General features: G+C 39.1%; 1 pseudogene; it reads left to right on the top strand.

The window, feature by feature from the left end:
• The first annotated feature begins 715 nt into the window (after positions 1-715).
• On the top strand, positions 716-2,165 carry LOC147638913 (purine permease 3 pseudogene; annotated as a pseudogene).
• Positions 2,166-13,134: the final 10,969 nt, after the last annotated feature.

The following is a 13,134-nucleotide window of genomic DNA, read 5'->3' as shown; positions in this document are numbered from 1 at the left end:
AGAAATATTTGTTGAAGTATTTCTCTCATAGTTCTTGTCTATGGATGGAGATCCTTAGTACGGTGAACACATTAATGCTTTCCTAAGCACCAAAGTTAGGGTTTACTTTGCCAACACCTTGTTGCCTATATAAATCCATGATGGATCTAAAAGATATAGAAAATATCAGGCTTCTAATTAAAATACATGATTTTGGTTCCTTGAAAATAAAGGGAACTCCAAATTTTGACCAGAACTTGTTCAAAACAAGTCCTCACAAATTTCAAGATCTAATTATATTTAGATTTGAGTAGATTTAGATTTAAGTGTAGAGAAAAAGCTTATTCAAAGCTAGAATTTCCTCTTTAAATCATTATTAAAAACATTGATGTAAAGCTCAATAAAAAAATTTTCCCAAACCCAAACCCTATATGAGGTGCGTGCCCTTTGCATTGCACTGATCAAAGCTTACGATATTAATAATCTATGTGTACTTTGCATTAATCAAAGTACATTATCACCTTAAGCTATGCCCGACTCCCGACTCCCGACTCCCAACTCATATATAAAGATATGAGATACTTACGCTATGTACCTAGCGTTTTGTTAGCTCTTAGTTAAAACCAGTTTTGCACTGATTTGCGCTCCTTGGGCACCTGCTCTTGCATTCTATTACGAGTCGCCACACCATTGATTATAATCGCTGCGTTAATTTGATCCACAGCTTCAGCGTTTAATGGATGCGCAAGAGGGCACCCCACACAGCAACAGCGATATCAACCATTCAGTAGTTCTTGCTGTGGAGCAACTCTATAGTGACCAGCACTGCAGCTCTGCCCAAGTCCATGATGAACAAGGTAAACTTTTAATTATGTCGTCGTAATCTCTCTCTCTCTCTCTCTCTCTCTCTCTCTCTCTCTCTCTCTCTATATATATATATATATATATATATATATATATATATATGCAGTACGCAGAGCTGGCTAGCCAAAAGAGTGGGATCAGTCTAATATTGAGCTAAAGAAGTGTTAATTATGCTTAATGAAGTATACCATCAGTGATTCGTTGCAGCAGCACAGTAATTCAGGCTATATTATTGATGATTGGTTGTTGATGAAATTTGGCATCCTTGTATGACAGGAGCGGCTGATACGAGTACAAGATTATTCGGAAGAGGCCTTGTATACTGTTTTTTGATGATCGCAAGCAGCGCAGCCTTAGTTTTTGGCTTATCGTCTGCAACTCTGTTGGGCCGTCTCTACTTTGTACATGGGGGCTCCAGAAGGTGGCTTTACACATGGATAGAATGCACAGGCTGGCCCATCCTTCTAATCCCTTTAATCTACTGCTATTGGCGCCAATCTATCAGGCCAAGCCCCCTAACCCTCAAGCTGATCATCATTTACCTCGTTATGGGTTGCTTAACCGCGCTTGACAACCTGCTCTACTCCTGGGGCCTCTCCTACTTGCCTGTCTCCACAAACTCTCTCCTCTGCTCTAGCCAGCTTGCCTTCAACGCAGTCTTTGCTTATGCATTGGTGGGTCAGAAAATATCCTCTTATATGCTCAACTCCATAGTCATCATCACCATGGGAACGGTCTTGCTTGGTGTCAGCTCTGCCTCTGATAAGCCCCCAGGTACCACAGAGAAGCAGTATATCATCGGCTTCATCGTCACCATCGTCGCTTCTGCATTGTTTGCACTGATGCTCCCCCTCATAGAACTCATATACAAGAAGGTTGTGGGTAAAGCCAGTTTTGCAAGAGTGATGGAGGTGCAGGTGGGCATCTCTGTGGTGGCTTCTGTTTTCTCGTTGATTGGCATGTGGGTTGATGGTGATTTCAGGGCAGTGAGGGAGGAGGCCATGTCATTTGATTTGGGTGTGGCTGCCTACACCAACACCCTAGTTTGGTCTGCAGTAGGGTGGCAGCTCTACTTGTTGGGCGGGATTGGGATCATCTTCCTTGCATCTTCCCTCATGTCATGTGTCTTCATGACTGCCATGATCCCCATCTTGCCAGTCCTCTCGGTCGCTTTCTTCCATGACTCCTTCTCTGCCCTCAAAGCCATAGCCATGCTACTATCCATCTGGGGCTTCATCTCTTACCTCTATGGTGGCTATCTTGACAATAAGGAGGCCAAGAAGATATCATCGGTCCCTCTGAGCTGTAGATTATTATATTGATTGATTGATTTATCTAAGGTGGTGGTGAATTAGCACACTAATAAGAAACACTTTGTATCAAGTGCATTTAAGGGGTTTTTAAAAAACCCCTTACTTTAGAATTTTTCATGAATAAAATGATCCCTTTTTCTTTATAAAATTATGATTTTTTTCAAAAAGTGATGAAAAACCGTTTTGTAAATGTATTTTTGTAAACTAACCTTAAAATTTTGAATTTTAAAACCTCTTCATTTGAACTGGTGTGCTATATTTACATATTTTTAGGTGAACCCTCTAAGTTCACTGGTTCATCAATAACCAACCTTTCATTGGTACAAGATTGGATAAGTCATATAGGAGGCATTCTCATGGAGACACCTCCACCAATTAACCAAGCAAGTTCATTAACCTGACCAATGCGATGGTTGTTGATGTGGATGCAGTAAGTAAAGATGTTGGTGGTATGAAGGCAATGGAAGGTCTCTTCTCTAGGAGAAATACATGAGATGATTTCCATAAGTTGGAGTTCTAATATGTCAATTAGGCAAGGAAAAAGAGACACAGACTAGGTAAACCATGGTCAAATAAAAATAAGTGGAGGAACTTTTACAGAATAATATATGGGATATCCACAAAACTAATGTTGGAAGGTGAGATAAGGTGTCTAGGATACTTGGATGGTAGATGGATCAAATGCCAAAAATTGATTGGTGTAAAGGGTAGGAACTCGGAAATATAAATGTTCCAACTCCAAGCTTCTTTGGGAGAATAAACACTCTAACATGAGATAACTAGTTTTGTTTTATGGAGATAACATCGAACACTTATGCATGCCTTCCAATAGAGTTGATGGAGCACCCCACAAGTGCCTTTTGAATGGCTTGTTGAGAAGGGCACATCCTTGGATCAAGAAAAAATAATAGCTTGTTGATTGGAGGTATTAATCTAGAGCTACATAGACTTGCTAGAGGTTCGGGAAGTTTACAAAGTTCTCAAAGGTATACGGATATGCATAGCATGACAAGAACATGGGATGGAAAGGTTATGGATTAAGTGGATGTGACCATGGGACATGAAAATTCTAGTCCATTGCTTCGATTGCTTATAGGTTTTTACTCAAAAAAATTGCATCTCGCACTAGCAGGGATTTCATTAACGTCTTCACAATTTCGTGATCACGTTAACAAAACCTAGTGTTAACATATTAAAACTTGTGATCACATTGTATATTCACATGACCTGAGAAATGACCTGCCGGAACCCACTAGTCCAGTAACACCTCCGGGCTTCTATCTTTCCCGGCGGGCCCGCCGAGAAAAATAAGAAACACCGGCGGGGTATTATTCTGTATATAAACACTGCCCGACACCCATCGTACAACTTTTGGAAAGATAGTCCTTGTTTTGGGGGCATGATATCTCTCCTCAAAGTACTTGTAGAGCTCTCGAGTTGCTAGAAGTGTCCTCTTGGGAAGAACGTCCTTATTTTAGGGGCTGTCGTCTTTCCTTGTAGGCACTCCTAAGGCTATTGGGCCACTCGTCCTTAGTTCTTTGAACTGGGGGCAGGGTGTGGTTCGTAGCTAATATTTGCGGAGATTTAGGGACAAATTTGGAGTCATTCAGCTTTGCATTTGAGCCACGTACGTAATCTACCTACCTCATTCTGCTTTATGAATGGTTTGATGGAGCCAAGAGTCCTGCTTAGGGGCTTGTATTGGTTCTTGATACTTGATATAGTTTAGAGTAGACAAGGGTCTATTGTCCTATACTAGAGTATTGGGAAAGAATAGATCTTTGATTTTTTTTGTGAATGTTAGAGAAGGTCTATTGTCCTATACTAGAGTATTGGGCAAGCATAGATCTTTGATTGTATAAAGTATCCTTAATTGGGTACAAAAGGCATCCTTCATTGGGGGTGCAATGTGCATGATAGTCTCGAAGTAGTTTTGTAGTAAGACCTTGCAAGATAGTTTGAAGTAGTTTTATGTTATGTGATGATCTTTTGTATTTGTCAAGATAGTTTCGAAGTACTTTGTCTGCAGATGTATGTTTTGTCATACGTGAGTGATTTGTTGTTTTTTCATTTGTGTGTTCATTGTTATATGCTTGGTTGAATAGGTTATTTGTTGAGATGGAGGACAATGTTGGATCCAGTGATACCTCCAATAGAGTCCAAATTTCAAATAGCAGAAAAAAAAAGGCACCTGGGATAGAGTGGCAATATGCAATTAATGTTGGTGATCGATTCATAGATTGGGAGTGTAAGCTATGCCATGCAGTAAAATCAGGTGGGGCGCCTCGACTAAGAGAACACTTTTTAGGCGGACCGAGGAAAAAGTCATGTACCCACCCCTCTGCACCTATAGTGGCCAAACGCATAAGAGAAGAAATTCAAAAGAAAGATTCAAGAAAACATGACACTCCTACCGTTAATGTATCAAGGCAGCAAGAACACTGTTGTTCTAATCATCAAACTCCCGCTACATCGCCTACTTGTACCCCGAACGGCAATGTGCAACCAGAAAGTAATCTACCCAGTGCATCTTCTTGCAAGCGAAACTTTGACGTAGGAAATATACCCATGCGTCAAACTTCATTGCAAGAAAGCCTACGTCAAGGTCGACTCGATGATGCACAACTCGTCCTTGCTGAAGTGATTTACTTTTCTGGGAGTGCTATGATGATGGTGGACAGTGAGCATTGGAAGAGAGCATGGAAGAAAATTGGTGAGTTTGGACCAGGGTTTTCACCGCCTACGTACCATGCTATGCGAAATGATCTATTAGAGAAATGTTATGCGCAGGTAAAAGAATGTGTACAAAGAATAATTCTTAGCAATATAGAGCTTTCTGGATGTAGTATAGTAAGTGATGGATGGTCTAATGTGCAAAGAAAACCATTAATTAATGTAATGGTTATTTCACCTAGAGGTGAGACTTTCATCCGTGCCGTGGATTCAGCTGGTTCAATCAAAACTGGGGCTTACATTGCTCAAGTCATTAGCTCTGTGATAGAGGAAGTGGGTGCCAAAAATGTAGTCCAAGTCGTCATGGACAATGCAAAAAATTGTAAAAATGCATCCAGAATCCTACAGCGACAATATCCACATATTTTTCCGGTAGGCTGTAATACTCATAGTTGTTTTAAATATATAGATACGATGAGTGACCACGGCCGTAAAGTGAAGTTGGCGATCATCAAGTCTTTGCTACAAGGCACTGGACTTTCTGGAGAGACACTGTTAGAGGCCATGACAGATTATGTGGAGATGGATGATGCGGGTTTAGACGGCGTGATTGAGATTCTTGGGAGATTCAGTATGCCCGTACGACCTGGAGAGGGTCTCGGGGGGGGGTCACTCATATAAATATGTAAGTATCACGTGGGTTCAATAAAAGGACATTTTAAATATTTAAAACTTACAGAAATATATTTACAGAGGGGATTTATTTATTGTATTTTAAAAAAATTTTATAGATTTGAATAGGAAAGGATACATTATATTCACTAAAAAATTCACAGATAAGGGACTTTTTAAATAGGCCTTGAACGCATGTGATATAAAGGATTTACATATAGTGATCCCCCCGAGGAGAGGGTACATCCTCCCAGCCACATGCAGGAGTGGAGACGTCTTGGCATGCACATACTACTGTGCATCGGGAAGCTTCTTGATTGATAAAATAGTAATGTCATCCATTTTTAACATATAGAATTCTTAATATATATATCCTTTTGATGTCTTTGTTTGCTTAGGACTCCTATCCCAGTTACATCACATCACGAGAGTCAGCGGCTTACTCCTGATGTACCTCCTAGTACTCAGGTGACACCTGATTTACAGGGTAGTGGTTGTTCCTCCCGCAGGTATATCTTTTATGGCAATTACAGATTAAATATCAAGTATTTTTTATGAACTAGTCTACTGCTAGGCCAAGTCGATCCAGGGAACCTTGCTTGATTGCGGGTATTGAAGGTTGAGATGCTGATACTGGGGTTGAAACGTGAGATAGAAGCCTGTACATAACTAGAGTAAGAAAAACGAGTCTGAGCGGAATCAAACCCCGACACTAGCCATATGAGGCTATCACTATGAGACTCCCCACCACCCACCCTTGTTAGTAAGTTTATAAGAAAAAAAAAACAAGACTTCACAATGAATGATTTTGAGATTAAATCTTACCGAACATAGGCTGATCCGTGAGTTGATACGTAAGACTACTGGTCCTCATCATCATCTCTGAGATAAACCGTCAATAAAATTTCATCTTCATTATCCTTGTTGACTTCTTCGAACTCCTCGATCGTTAAATTTGTGTTCACGTTCATTTCCTCCATAGGCTCGACATCCATTGTTTCCTCCTCTTCGGTGTCTATAGTGTCAGAGTCTGGATCGTTGTCGTTCTCATCACCTACAATGTCATCATGATCAACGGATAGAAGAATTCTACACCTCTCTGAGGTCGATGTGTCTAGATTCGAGGATGTAATCAAATCATCCTGATCCGCTGTCTCAGAGTCAACGCTATCAAACAAGTGTCGACCTCTAGGTTGGACATGCACAACTTGCCACCATGGATGAGCATCTGTATTCTTGTAAAAGAATGCTTATTCAACATGAGTTGGCAGAATGTAAGGCTCTTTTGTTGCACGCAATAACTTCCAGGAGTCGACGGACCAAAATCTGGACGGTTCTCTTTTCATTGTGGCATTATTGCCTTTATACCCGACACGGAACCAATCCACCTTCAAAACCACCTATCAAAATACACGAATCAAAACTTTAGAATTATGTTTAACTTTATTGAAGTCCTCAGAATATTGTTTTTTTAGTCTTGCATACGCATTAGGATCACTCCTACGTAGGATCCTCATGCACTCTATTGACATGTGAGATGCATCATGTGAACGTTGATTTGTGATATTGTCGATGTCACAATCCGGAATCTACATATTTGAAGGCAATATCAATAGCATGCTTCTATATAAAAGAAAAGATAGAATCTACAAAATAGTTACAGACAATAAAAAATGATTATCAGATTAAAATAGAGACAATAGAGAACGTGGTGCAAATTAAACTATAGAATTAGGGTACAAGAGGTCCAATAACATTAGGAAATGTATACAATGAAGCTCTCAATCCTCATCTAGTAAGGAAGCTCGTGGAGGTCTACGCCATCCATAATTGACCAGCAATTCATCACCAGCATGTAATGATCTAATAGCATTGACAACTATGTATCTTTCTACATCCCTGCTCATATGTTCTGGTTCATGACTATTCTCACACTCCACAAACGTGCAATTGGTTCTTGAACTCATCCCTCGACTACTATTGATTAAAGCTGCTATGTTTCCTTGAGAGTAAGGTCTTCCATCAACATAGAGTCTTTGTCCTTCTGCATGTAACACCATATTGGGGAATATGGGAATTTTCCACAAGTTTGGGACACGTGGTCAAAAGTTTGGATTAACCATAACTTGAACACCACTAATCCAAAATGAGCGCTTTATAACTCTTTAGATTGCATTTTTCAAGCGCTTTCCAACGATAGGTCATATGATAGGGTTTTGAGAAACTTACAAACATGTTATCCATGTCCCCTTTTTTAAGTATTCAAAAATGGGAATTGGGAAATTCCCAAATTCACTAATATGGTGTTATGTGTGATCCCTCTATCAGAAAGAGAGGCTGCATTGAGACATAATCCATAAGTACTCATGCTCTGAATGTAGCGAGTAAGTTGATGCCATGGATCCCATCTATATATAGGTCCACAGAAAGACATAAGGGTGAAGGGGGCACATGTAAATCCTGTGCAATAAAGAGGCCTCGTCCTACTCCACTAATGGTAGATGGAGAAATCATGTAGCGACGGCCCTAGAAGTTGAAAACCACTCCATCTAAAGGAAGTGATCCTCTCCATCTAAAGGAAGTGATCTTCTCTGCCATCCTCCGTAGTATCGTCTGCGATCATACGTCTGTACTAGAGAATGCAAAAGGAGTAGGCAAAGGATGATCTCCACCCATCTCGGCCTCCAAAGCAGGAGGTAGAGGATGTCGAGAAACCTCGAGCTGCAGTTGACAAGTGACCTGTCCGTGCCGTGTGCGAGGGACATGTACACCACTGATAGTGTCATCCTCATCATCAAGTGAATATACCTACATATATGATATGGTTACATTATATATGAGCCTTTGATTTATAAAATAACCAATAATAAAACTAAGGGAGAACAGTCACATACCATAGGTCGATGTCGCTCCTCAGGTAGCGGTGCTCGCTCAAAAGTACCATGAGTCATCTCATGTGAAAATCACTCCCGTCGTGGCCTCCGATATGTGCCACGACAACGAGCGCACCAGCATATAATAGACTCGTCGTAGTAGAAATCATCATAAACGGGTTCATGTGTAGTATTGGAACTCTGTGCACCCCAATCACTACGAGTAGGAGGTGGTGGTGTACCCTCTGATTGGTCCGAATCTGATTTTCAAGTACCATAAAAACACGAGTCATTAATCAAATGATCGAGAAGAAAAAAGAAATGCATGAAAGAAAACATTGAAATCTAACAAGTTCTATGGTATGCAATATGAAAAATAAACAGACGCTACTGTATGGTGGAGACAAACAAGAGGAGGGCTGATATGTGCATGGAGACATGGCAATACTTCCGCAAGCAGAGATGCCTACGCATCACTTTTCCTCAGCAGAAGGTGCGTGCCTTTGCTAATGTATATTAGAATTAATTTGAACTTTGATAGATTGATTCTAAATATTCTCTAATCTGTGTCATTTTGTTTAATGAAATTTACATAGACGGCAGCACGAAAGAGACTGCAAGTTGGTCACACATCTAGACTAGGCCGGATGGGTCGAGATGGATTTGTGGCCACATTTGTGAGTATAAATCATTCTAATTTTAACTTTCAAAGATACTATTATTGAATGAAGAAATCAATAAGTCTTTGGTTATGTCTTGATGCAGACCAAAGACTATGGTCGTGCACCTATGGCGCAGGAGATGGAGTACGCTACATACTACGGGTACCGTGCTTTGCAAGCGACACTTCCAGACACGCCTGTTCCACTTGTGGGTATCACTGATTTATTTTGTGGTTTATTTTCATATTAACTATAATATATTCTTGTTTGATTTCACTAAGTAATACAGGAGCAACATGGCGAGGAGGACATGGTAGAGGTGACTCGACAGGAGGTCGAGGGGCGATGACAAGAGTCTGAAGCGGGCGACGGAGGCGGCATGATCCCCGGTGGGGACACGGGTGGTGGCGGTGGTGATGGTGGTGTTGTGGGTGCGGGCACGGGTGGTGGCAGTGCTGATGTTGATGATGATTCCGAGTCTGATAGTAGCAACTCATGTAGTGATGGCTCACGTAGTGATACTTAGTGATCTATTTTGTATATGAGAGGATTGATCACCACACACTGTAGACACATGTACATATATTTGTTGATGATATATATTGACATATGTTCTCATTGCATCGCTGAATTTGTCTATTGTCAAACAATTAATTATTTGTTGGTAAGTTAATTAGCCTAAGTATGTGCGAGAAGCTAGAACGTTATTTATTTATCTGTAAACAAAACAAATCCTAAACAAGAAAAGAGGCGCGTCCACAATGTAACACATCAAAAGAAGCAAAAGATTGGCAAGCATCACCAATTTAATCTAGATAGAGACCAATTTAAGCTAGATAGAAACAAATCAAAAACTTTATCGCAGTTCCAGACTGTTTTTTTATGTTAGGCTCTAATATTAACAAGCTTTTGATTTTCATATTTTTTGCAGGGGTCCCTAATTGTACGATACGTATCAACTCAAGCTAACTTTCAAGCTTAAAGATCCGAACCATGAAGTTTCAAAGCACGTGATTTCAAAGTACCAATTTATGTACCACGTACCTGTACCATGTAACCATTTGCAAGTATGAGGTTTCAACATGATACCCAACTTAAGTACCAAGTCTAACACTAAAAAGCTTTCTTTGTTCCCATGTTTATTGCTTAAGGTACCCCAAAGTTAGACCGACCAATTGATACCATATATCATGTATCAATTGCGAGTTCGAAGTTTCATTATGGAGCCTGATACTAAATCAAGTACCAAGCACCGAATCTAGTACCAAGTACCAAGTACCATGTACCAATTACTACCATTTATCAAGTACTATGTACCAATTACTATGGACTATGTACCAATTATCATGTACCATGTACCAATTACTATGGACCATGTACCAATTATCATGTACCAATTACTATGGACCATGTACCAATTATCATGTACCATGTACCAATTACTATATGGACCATGTACCAATTATCATGTACCAAGTACCATGTACCAAGTAGCTTGAAAATAGTTATTATTAAAAAAGTTTTTTAATTGCGATTTTTTGTCCATCCCCGTTTTCGTTCGTCGGGATTGCTTACATACATACATACATACATACATACATACATACATACATGCATGCATGCATACAATGTGCATGCATACATACATACATACATGCACGCATGCATACAATGTGCATGCATACATACATGCATGTATATACATACATACATATGACATACATACTGTAAGGACCCTTTTTGATATAGACATGTATATACAAAATTTTGGCATAAAGACTTAATTTTTGGTTGTGTATATTTTGCCTCTTAGTAAAATAATATATTTTGAGTCAATTACTATCATGTCTGGGGCGCGTAATAGAAGTACGCCACCGTTTGCTTCTCTAGTCTTCATTTTGAAGGAAAATACGGTCCGGAATGCGGATCTGAAAGGAGCCGGAATATCTATATGAACCGGAATGCAGACAGGAATGGAGTTCCAGAAGGCAGAGAGACGGGTACAGAGGAAATCCGGAAGAGTGCGGGACAGTATGGAAGAATGCGGGACAAGAACCTTCCACAAGCCGTACGGAAAACCAGTCAGATTCTGTACGGAAATAAGAGAGTACGGGATACCGGATGAGAGCAGATGCCGGATGAGATACATACATACATAATGTCTTACATACATACATATATGTATACATATACAATGCATGCATGCATTATGTATGCATAACATATGTATGTACTACTATGTGTGTATGTACTATGTATGTACATACATTATGTATACATATACAATGCATGTATGCATGTATATATGTATGTACTACTATGTGTGTATGTACTATGTATGTACATGCACATTGTTTATGTGTGTATATGTATATTTATATGTATATGTGTATGTATTATATAGATATATATATAATATGACATATGTACTACATATGACATACATCCGTGCATATATATATACATATATAATGCATGCATGCATGCATTATGTATGCAGAACATACGTATGTACTATTATATGTGTATGTACTATGTATGTACATGCACATTGTATATGTGTATGTATATGTATATGTATATGTATATGTATTATATATGTATATGTTTATGTACATGTATTATATAGATAAAGTAAAGCTTGAAAATAGTTGAAGTTAAATAAAGTTTTTTGAACTGTCGATCTTTGTCCCATCCCTGGGATGGCCCTATTCCCTTCCCCGCTCTCCCGTTCGTCAAAGGAATGCTTACATAAATACATACATGCATGCATGCATGCATACATACATAGATGCATGTATATACATACACACATGCATGGATTCATACACTGTAGATACATATATACATGTGATATACATACATATATACATAATGTCTTACATACATACATATATAATGCATGCATGCTTGCATTATGTATGCATAACATTAAACATATGTATGTACTACTATGTGTGTGTGTACTATGTATGTGCATGCACATAGTATATGTGTATGTATATGTATATGTATTATAAAGATAAAGTAAGGCTTGAAAATAGTTAAAGTTAAAGTGTTTCAATTTCAAAAACTAACAATAAAAGAGAGCTAGATAGCGTTGTTTACCAGAATTCATGTTCGTTTATGCACCGGTGTCTGACCAATCTCCGCAAAACAATGACAACACGGAGTGCAATCACAATTGCAAGATAGCAAGCGACAAAGAGAGTAATAGTAGGTAGATCATGAGAAAAATATAGACAACATTATGTTTAATGTAAATGAATCAACAACCGGTATATAAATTTTGTAGTTGTTCGTTTTTTTCCATTGCACGCCATCGCTTAAGCGACGATGCATTGTCGCTTAAGCAATTGAGCCTCGCTTAAGCGATGTTAAATAACTTTTTAAAATTTCGTCGCTTACGCGATGCATATGCATCGCTACAGAAGTCTCTATTGTCGTCGCTTAAGCGACGTACAACAGCGATGCCTGTAGTATAGCGATGGCTCGAGACGTCGCGTAAGCGATGCTTTTGCGTCGCTTCTGTCGTCGCTACAAGCCCATGGACTAGTAGTGATTCTAGCTTTGATTAAGCTTTTTCTCTACACTTAAATCTAAATAAGCTTTTTCTCTACACTTAAATCTAAATATAATTAAATCTTGAAATTTGTGAGGACTTGTTTTGAACAAGTTCTGGTCAAAATTTGTTCCCTTTATTTTCAAGGAACCAAAATCATGTATTTTAATTAGAAGCCTGATATTTTCTATATCTCTTAGATCCATCATGGATTTATATAGGCAACAAGGTGTTGGCGAAGTGAACCCTAACTTCGGTGCTTTAGGAAAGCATTAATGTGTTCACCGTACTAAGGATCTCCATCCATAGACAAGAACTATGAGAGAAATACTTCAACAAATATTTCTCTCACCGTGAAGAATTAAGTGTACAAAATTGGTATGTAGGCTATTGGCACTATGGCAAATAAGTCTAAGTACTTGTTTGGTTTTCTGAGGCGATCCTCCACTGCATATCTTTGCACATGACCACGTATTGTGCGACCCCCAAAAATGTCACATTGTTTGGTTGCCTATACTAAGAAAGTCAAGAAAGAA

The sequence above is a fragment of the Cibotium barometz genome, chromosome 4, assembly GCF_041138505.1.
Source record: "Cibotium barometz isolate CiBa-2024 chromosome 4, ASM4113850v1, whole genome shotgun sequence".
Lineage (NCBI taxonomy): Eukaryota > Viridiplantae > Streptophyta > Polypodiopsida > Cyatheales > Cibotiaceae > Cibotium > Cibotium barometz.
The sequence above is the reverse complement of the archived record's forward strand: the minus strand, read 5'-3'. Positions and strand labels throughout refer to the sequence as shown.